This window comes from Patella vulgata, chromosome 1 (genome assembly GCF_932274485.2).
Source record: "Patella vulgata chromosome 1, xgPatVulg1.2, whole genome shotgun sequence".
Lineage (NCBI taxonomy): Eukaryota > Metazoa > Mollusca > Gastropoda > Patellidae > Patella > Patella vulgata.
This window is the reverse complement of record NC_065879.2, coordinates 8,137,221-8,147,046: the sequence shown is the minus strand read 5'-3', so window position 1 is coordinate 8,147,046 and position 9,826 is coordinate 8,137,221. Positions and strand designations below refer to the sequence as shown.

General features: G+C 39.4%; 1 long non-coding RNA gene across 1 annotated transcript; it reads left to right on the top strand.

Annotated features, from left to right (window-relative positions):
* Positions 1-2,070: 2,070 nt before the first annotated feature.
* Positions 2,071-7,786, top strand: LOC126815551 (uncharacterized). Its single transcript, XR_007677969.2, has 6 exons — positions 2,071-2,125; positions 3,447-3,497; positions 5,011-5,129; positions 6,172-6,330; positions 7,211-7,257; positions 7,696-7,786. It is a non-coding gene; the product is annotated as an uncharacterized LOC126815551 (long non-coding RNA).
* Positions 7,787-9,826: the final 2,040 nt, after the last annotated feature.

Genomic DNA, 9,826 nt, shown 5'->3' with positions numbered 1-9,826 from the left:
GGACTTGACCTTTCCTGATCGTCGCAAAGCCATAATACAAGACAACAAATTAAAGAAGATTCCCCATGCCTGTTGCACGAGGATGAAGTTAGTTTTTATTTTACATTTTATGAACGTCTTCATATTGTAAACTCCTCGCCGTAGGGGTAATTACTTCTCAATTTCCACAAGACATTTTCATGTGCAATTCTGAAATATTTCGACAGACCACGGTAGAGAAAAGCCGGCAGTAAGTGTTATCACCTTGATAGGTGCATATCTCCGCCAACGGTTGTACAGTTTGCGAGACACTGCGGGGCGAGAGCCTAAAATAATACAACTTCTACAAACCTCGAGTTCTCCCAATATTATTTCGTATTATTACACCGATTCGTAGCCTACCAAATGTTTCAGATACGCCCCCACCCAGCTGTTTTGTAATTTTCGTTCGAGTAGGCTTAACCATTGGATGGCTTCTATATTTTTAGGTCTATAATGATCAAAATGTTTTTTCCCCCAGATTTTAAATGAATTTCATAGTCTAACGTCACATAACATTGATAAACTAGTGATTTGTCGATAAAAAGTTCCCAGAATGGTTGAAAGAAAATGGAACTAAGATTCTAGAGTTAAAACCATGTCAACCGAAGGTACGCCCGTTTTCACTATCCCAGTTGGAGCACAACAGTAGGAAACGCCCTTTAATTTCATTGCATTCATCGTTTTCCGAAGGTCTGTACCGCCACCTTCTACTGACTAGGTCGATCGCGTAAATTATTAATTTTCGTCCTAGTCCGGACTTTTTTCCGTATGCAAATGAGTATGTATATGTTCTAATATGCTAAATTCTGTTATGCATTTGGCTATTATGCAAAATGCAGAACAGAGAAGTGTAATGTGCAAAATAACTATTATACTGTATTTTGTATAATTGAAAAGTGTATTCTGTATTTTAACACTGTGACATTGATATTGTGGAGCAATGGAAATTGCAAATTGTAAAACTAAAATACGTATATTGAACTGCTGACATATGCAGTTTGTATAGTGAACATTGAAATAATATTGGCAACGTTATCCTTCCATACAGAAATGCCATTTGAAATACGACGTAGTATTTTTACAACAAATTATAAATTTACTGTCAAATAGTGGCACATCGGTTGTTGACTCATTCAAAATTATAAGTGACCACGCCCCTGTTTGGTAATAGTATATGAGAACTTATTCTGTGAATAGTTGTGTTCATGTAAAAGACCCCTTGAAAGTTGAAATCCGATGGTAATTTTTCTAATATAAAAAAACACATCTACGGATATAACCACTTTCGTTTATAGATACGCATTCCAACAAAAGTATTTATTGTGTAGTTATTACCAATGAAAGTATGACAATTTCGGTATTTATGGAAATTAGGGACACCCAATTTTACTAGACAAATACTGGATTCTATGAAAAACTCCAATGGTTCGGATACAAGTAGAAATGTGAGGTAGGGGGCGAGAGAAATAAACATCCAGTAGACTGCGATTAAACGGCGGATGAAAATGTTTGCAGAAAATAATCCAGGAATTTTCTTAGGCTTCGACACTGATGCAGGACGGAGGGCCTGACAAGGACAGCTGTCTAGTCGTTCCGATGGGACGAAAAACCGAGGCCCCGTGTACTCATTGGCGTGCACGTAAAAAATCCCTTGGCAGTTGGAATTCGATATAAGAGTAGGCCGTAGCGCCGCTGCCCGGGCAAAATTTCCCTCATAGCACACTGTATGGCGTATGTCAGTCTTCATTAGCCCAATATTATTGAATAATACGTTTTAGTCCAAATATATCACACGAAGGAATGCATCTTTAACAACAACGTTTTGTAACAAACGTGAATAACGGTTTCAAGATAAAATAATGCCCAGAGCAGAGAACACTATTCGGTCTTTGTTTTAATTAAGGAAATATTTTTGCCATTCGACTTCTACCGATCTCTGAACATGATGACATAAGAACCTTTAGAGATAACAATAATCTATCATTACCTATTTATCTTATCTGATAAATAATAAAATACGTAGCGACGATAGCCTAATCTTACATTAGAATATTACACCTTGTCTTGGAGCATTCAGACTTGTGATTTTCTGCTACATAAAAAGGTAAGTTATAGCTCGTCAATACGAATATTATTAACAACAAACAGGGGTGAAAATAGACTAGTTTAATCTGCTTGACTTTACCGTCTAAACTGACTGGCGCAATATTACTTGTTTATTTGGCTTGCGGCGTGCACTTTTCACCCCCTTCTTGAGTAAATTACAACCGACGTACACACGTAATTACTTATTAACATATGACCAGCAACGCTAGAAACATTAGCAACTTTAGTTGGTATGGCTAAATAGTCCCATGCTAGGATTAGTAGATCTTTTGCCGTACAATCGGTGGGTTTGCCGGTGTAGATTTTGCACCAACGATAAACAGGTTCTCGTAAAATGCCCCCCACCCCCCAAGGAAATTTTGCCATCCAACAAATTCAAAATTTAAATTCAATGTAAAGTTCTAGGCTCAAGTTCAGGATGTGATGCAAATACAGAAATGAAATGAAACGGGGTTTAGCGTCCTGTTGTTCTGCTGCGACTGTGTAAATACAAGAGACCATAGATTGCTGCAGATCGAAGAAAAGCACGGCACAATCGTTTGAAAAGAATTCTAGAACCGATAGCTGTTTTAAAAGAATGTTGTTTTCCCACGTTTCAATCTCCAAGCATGTAGGCCTAATTATTCCTTCTTTAATTTGCTACCGTATCTTCAATTCAGATGTGTATTTGTTGGCGAATACCCTTCCATTAATAACAATGCTTTTAGATGGACAATTTAGATGGGCCTTGAATTTATATCACGAGTGTCTTTAAATTGAGAAGTCAATGTAAATCGTTTTTGTTTAGACATTGGCTCAGTATGTAAGTGGCCATCAATGTACCAAGTATCAATTTAGTTCTCAAAACAATTTGTAGCGATACACGATTAATTACAATCTGATTAAAATACAGATTCCATTTCGTTTTTTTCTTTTTTTAGTTCATATTTTTGTTTTACATGTCTTTACTACACATACACAAATAGTGTGTGTGTGTGTGTGTGTGTGTGAGTGTGTTGGGGGGGGGGGGCGTAGAACGCTAGACCAGGACGGCCCTGTACATTTTAGCACGTCCTGTACATATGACGTCATATGTGGATTGTGGGTTAGCGTTAGGATCTGGATATTTCGTCAAAGTCTCGAGATGTAATCAGAACTAACGCTAACCCTGACCCTAACCCTGTACCAAGCCCAACCCTTATACCCCCCTAATGCATAATCCACATATGTGAAAGACCGTCTCCGATATAGCGTTCTCGGTAGTGGGGGCCATCGATAGTATAAAAAACGAAACGAAATGTAGATCTGTATTTGAATTAGATTGGGTGAATTATCTCCAGTTTCAGAATGAAGTTCTATCTATTACCGTTGCTGATATCCCTGGCAGTAAGGTAAGTATCATCTTTACGTATCACACATATCGCCTTAATTAAAAAATTATGCACTTTTAAAATTGAAAATGACCAAAATATATAAGAAATATTTGGTATTGCGGTATATATATATATATACAAACTTTGTCTAATCAAGTTTGGTTCGGCTACTTGGTACAAGGGACCAGAGTAAAACTTTATTCGTTATATATCTATTTGGTTCCTGGTTTTCATTGTATTATGAAACCTATATTTTATAACAATCAAGACCTGACACAAACTTGACTAACGAGCTTTTCAACAACCGAATTGTTCAGTATTTTTGATTTATTAAATATTTCCCGTTTTTAACTATACATTAGTTAAGAGTTTTAAAAAGAGTTGACCATTCTTGCTATAATAAATCGAAAATAGATGATAAAAAAAGAAAATGTTGAAAATTTCAGTCAAATTACTTTGAACGGAATTGTCACTGTTAGAAATAGGCATCAATTGTGTCTTCACCGTCTATGAGAATTGGCGATCGTTTGATTGACAAACGATAACTCCACCCACATATTCTCGATTATCAAGTAACATGCTCAATGGCTATGGTAGCCTCGCTTGGCAGGCTTTTCATCACCAGTTTCCGGTTGTGACATCAGCGAGTAACGGTAAACGTTAGCTTGGTCCGCCATTTATTGATTCAATTTTAAATGAACTAGGCTGTTTAAATCCATACTGCATCCAAGCCATCCGTGGATCTACAGAGATGATTTTAAGCTTGTCGTGTATATAAAGGTCTAATTAATAATTTCTATAACATCTGAAGCCTAAATAAATACTTGCAATAGGCAGATTTAGCTCTTGCATAATGTATGTTTAAGTTTGATACCTCATTATTGGGTTTATTTTGGTTTGTTTAGTGCATGTATTGTATATTAGGTATTTCTACCACTGTACTTGCAACAAACTGGGTATCGTGTGAAACCGCTACACTATTACATTGACTTTTACCTGTACTTGCAACATTGTTAAACTGGGTTTCTTGTGAAACCGCTACACTATTAAATTGCCTTTAAAAAAATGGGAATAAGGCCAAAAAGGCGACAGGCCAACTGAATGTGGTTGCAAGTCATAAATACAAACGCTTTATAGGTGAAGGAAACCGGTCATAAGGGACTACTCTCAGTTGTAAATCCCCCCCCCCCCCTAAGAGAAACGTCATAGATCACCATACTCCTCGCAGTGTTTCGTTTGATTAGAGCAGTGGTTCTTATTGTTGTGCGATCTGGTACGATACGATCAACACGATTGCTGCGACTGATAAGACCTGATAGGATCACCACGATTACTCCACGATTAAAACCACGATTTCAATCCTAGCACGAATCATTATAGTGGGAACCTGGCATTAAACCCATCCCAGACAGGGATTTCTCGAATCATTATTTCAGGAATATGTAGAGCACGTCCTCAGAGGTTGAAGCTACTAGATCCTATGTAGCCTTTAAATGTTCTTTATATTATCATTTCAAAATATTTTTTTCAGCAATATTGACGAATGGAGACCAATTTTTAGAGAGAATTTTGTTTCTATGGATACCAATAAAAATGGTGTTGTAGATATTCAAGAATATTCTGCTCTTTTTCTAACACACGACACCAATGGTGAATATTAACCTATGTCCTGATTTAAAATTAAATTAAGCAATCACCTTTCTGTTCGTTGACTTATCCAATTATAATTTTTTGGATGCAATCTGATTAAAATGCAGATCCTACTTCGTTTCGTTTTTTATAGTTCAAAATTTCGATTAACTTGTCTTCATAATACTAGGATTCTGAAAGAGTTGTTATGAAGTGAAGGATTGGCCAATGAAACGGTCTGTTACAGCGAGTTCTTGGCGTGCGATGCACGGAACTGTGGGTAAGCCACTAGAAACGTCAACGCTGATTGATTAATCAATGTCTGACGTCATGGGGTCAAAAGCCTCTCGTATGACCCCTGACGCGACCTTCCACTAGAACTGGTCAGATCTTCATGTAGTGTAGGCCATCGAAAGTATAACAAAACCGAAATGAAATATAGATTGGAGTTAGTGGTACCCTTAGTTACAAAGAGTGATGAGTGTCGAGGAATGGCCGAAATATGACAAAAATAACACGATGATACGACAGAGTAAAGTGTCGTGTGATTGCGTCAATACTTTCGTGATGTCGTGTTGTCGCGTTATCAAAAGGGGGGGGGGGGTAAGTGGGTAAGACGCTGGCTCGCTAGCCTGGAGGTCGGGTGTTCGATCTCTGCATTGGTCGAGAAAGTTCATCCCGATTTTCCGGCGTGGTTTCCCCTTGTCAGTGATGCATAACGGTGGACCTGACAAGGACAGCTGTCTAGTCGTGCGGATGGGACGAAAACGAAAAACCGAGGTCCCGTGTACACATTGGCGTGCACGTAAAAGATCCCTTGGCAGTTTGAATTCGATATAAGAGAAGGCCGTAGCGTCGCTGCCCGGGCAAAATTTCCCTCATAGCACACTGTATGGCGTATGCCCGTCTTCATTAGCCCAGGTTAGGAGCAGAACAGTAAGACGTTAAACCCCATTTCATTTCATTTCATTTCATTTGTTATGAAAAGAGCGAGATTTAACATGGCCACTATCAGCCACCATACTTGGCACGTTTGAGGTTTTTCAATCATTTCCTTTTTAAGGTGACAAAACCATAACTCTAGATGAATATCTAAAAGATGAACCACTGGATGAGAACAAAGCCGTACTTACAGCGGACTTCCATCACTATGACAACAACAAAGATGGCGTCGTCGATATAAAAGATCTTCAGACAGATTTTGATAAAATTGATACTAATGGTGAGATTGCAAATTCTAAAACACTACGTTCAATCTCTTGTGTCATTGTGCTTCGAGATTTATTAATTCCAGCGGGGTTGGATGGCTGAATGGTTAGTGTGTGCGCGCTGTATCATAAAGTCAACTGGCGTCGTTTCGATTCCCCAGTTGTACATGACAAGGAGTAGGATCGCCTGTCCATAAACCATACGTTAGTCCCGAAATGACCTAGTTTGTGGACGTTAAACCCCATTTCTCTCTTTCTCTCATTAATTCCAGCCCAAACCCTAAAACGTCACGTGCTAAATCTATTCATTCCATGCAATATTAGCGAACCAATAACCCATTAACCGGTTAATAATATGCTCGCAACTAGTAGGTCTACCTCTGGCGTAACGATATAATGTCCATCAATAAAGTTGGAACCACGGTGTCTCGCATATTCCTGAAGCAATGGTTCGTGAAATCTCCTGATCGAGAATTGGTCTAATCGAACACTGCGAGGAGTAACTACGTCATATCTTTTGACGAAAAACCGAGGCCCTGGGTACAAGTTTCTTCCCCAGCATAACCAAAGTCGAGGACTTTATCTTGCTTATAAACCGTCTATGTTTACATGTACGCAAAATGGGAATATCCCAGAATATATCGTGTTTTGTTATGGATAAAGAAACCTACCCTGGAAGAATAACCTGTTACAGGTTTAAAGAAAAAATTTCAGAAGAATAACTCCAAATTCTCCTGTTTATACTCAAAGCGATCCTCGACTTTCAGACCGCAAGTTATTCCGAGCATAGAATATACCCCAAAGATCACAGCGCTTTACCGTTATAGGTTTACAAGTATTGCGACCACGTCCATGCACATCCATAACAATTATATTTGTCGTTTGTTATTGCAGATGACAACCTTGTGGAACAGAATGAGTTCGTCGTCTTTGCTGAAAATGTAATGTGTACAATTTTTGTTCTTTGGACAATCTGTTAGTCAATGTTTTTTCAGACCAGATGGACGGGGATGAACTCGAATGCTGCCCTTCAGGCGCACGAAAGCATGTTTTCGTGGTTGTTAGGATGGTCTCATTCATACCCCTTACGATATACTAACCAATTCCTTTTATTTGGTGAAGGGTGATGGCCGAATCGTTAGCACATGCGCGTTGTATCATAAGGTCTGTCATTGAGTCAACTGGCGTGGTTTCGAATCCCTGGTTGTACGTGACAAGGAGTAGGGTCGCCCGTCAAACCTCGAGGGTTTTCTCTGGGTCCTCTGGTTTCCTCCCACTGCTGAAGTGCTGAATTATAGAAATAAAATTGAATCATGTGTTAGTCCCGAAATGACATAGTCTGTGTCCAGTGGACGTTAAACTCTCTCTTTTTATTGCAGTTATATTTGGTTCAAGGTCACCCGGCGTTCGGTAAATAAAAATGCAGTCCCAGGACACCAAAAAGCCTAAATAAAGAGGTTTTATTGCGTTGTACTTATTATATTTTTGTTGGACTGGACACACAGAAAATGGAAACGCCCTGAGATATACACACCGGAAGTAGCATAATTGAAGGGAATCTTTGGTAGTCTGGTTCCAAATATGGTCACAAATCTTTTTCTGGAGCCACGGTGGCTAAGTGGGTAAGGCTCTGGCTCGCTAGCCTGGAGGTCGGATGTTCGATTCCTGCATTGGCCAAGAGAGTTCATCTTGAATTTCTGGCGTGATTTGCCCTTGTCATTGGTGCAGGACGGAGGGCCTGACAAGGATAGCTGTCTGGTCGCTCGGATGGGACGTGTAGACATTGGCATGCACGTACAAGATCCCTTGGCAGTTGGAATTCGATATAAGAATAGGCCATAATGCCGCTGCCCGGGCAATAATTTCCATCATAGCACACTGTATGGCGTATGCCCGTATTCATTAGCCAAGTTGGAGCAGAAAAGTAGGACGTTAAACATTTGAAATTCCGAAAGAGTGGACTTGTGTGAACGAGCGATGAGTGATCACTTTCTTCAATATTTGTGTATTGTTTTATTTTGTTCGTAATAGGTTCAAGAAAGGGAAATGAAATGAACTGAAATGTGGTTTAACGCCAAACTGTTCTGCTCCGGGCTAAGGAAGATGGACATACGCCATACGATGTGCAATGGGGTAAATTTTGCCGGGACAGCGGCACTGCGACCTACTTTTATAACGAATTCCAACTGCTAAGGGATCTTTACATGTACTCCAATGTGTACCCGGGTCCTCAGTTGTTCGTCCCATTCTAACAACTATACATTGTCGCTTGCCGGGCCCCGGCCCTGTACACTGACAAGGAGGAACTACGCCGGTTTACAAATGTAAAATATAATTCATCTATTGAAGGCCGTCGCCGTTTGAAAACATAATTTGACAGGGGTCAGGGAGGTCATCTAAATCCGAAGCGAGCCAACATCTTACTTACTGGGCCACCGTGGCTCTCTCAAGAAAGGGGATGAATTCAACAGTATAAATAAAAACGCGTGCAGAAAATGGACCATTCATCTTAATCTTTTCAAGTTCTCACATCTCATGTATTTTTTAGATACTTCAATCGAAGCTTAATGTAACATTCTTACAGCGCCACCAGGCGGATTAGTTCTGTCGGTACCGATTGGATCATTACTAAAGTCTGCTTACTACAAGTACGCTCAGATAACAAGACCAAACCATGGGTTGACGATCTGTATTTAGTAACTTATTATGGGTCAGAAACCGGACCAAAAGCGCCAATCATCCTGCCATCCTTCTGCTTCTTGTTCTTGGCTTTGATGCTCTTCGAAAAATGCCTAAAGTTCCGCCAATTCCTTTACGATTGACATTATTGTTCTTTGAACAATTGTGCATCGATTAAAGGACTTATATTGCGGCGATTACGCCATGCTGGGTTCCTGGGCACCTGTTTCTCGAAATCTTAAAGATGGGTTCCCAGAAAAGTATTTATCGGGTGGTTATTTCCAATAAAAGTATGGCAATTTTGGTATATATGGAAAGTAGAGATATCCAATCTTACTAGAAAAATACTGGATTCCCCGAAAAACACTCATGGAGCGTATACAGGACAAAAATGTAAGGGTTTCCCTAATCAACAGCCGACGATTAGGAACTTCTGCACGCGTGATGTCAAAGGTCACAAGCGAACATTGAGCGCTTGATGTACAAGTTGATAAACTTTATGAAGAGTTAGACGTACAATACTTTCTGAGATGAAAATGACGGGAAAAGACGCAGGTAGTGGATAATCCGAGAATTTAATTAGGATTCGATATTTGTAATAAATAGTAAGCGATTAAAGACAACATCGTTTTATGTATGCAATGAATTCTCCTCTGACGCCCAAGACGTGACGTAAACATGACCTGGTTTGATCGAATTTTAATAGCAGGGCATTCCTTCGCAATTACAATGTTTGAGAAGGATTTGAAGCAAAATTATGACAAATTAATTAGTTTGAATATGTTTTTGGTCCATACATACCATTAAATCACTCAGTTTGTACGCGGGAAC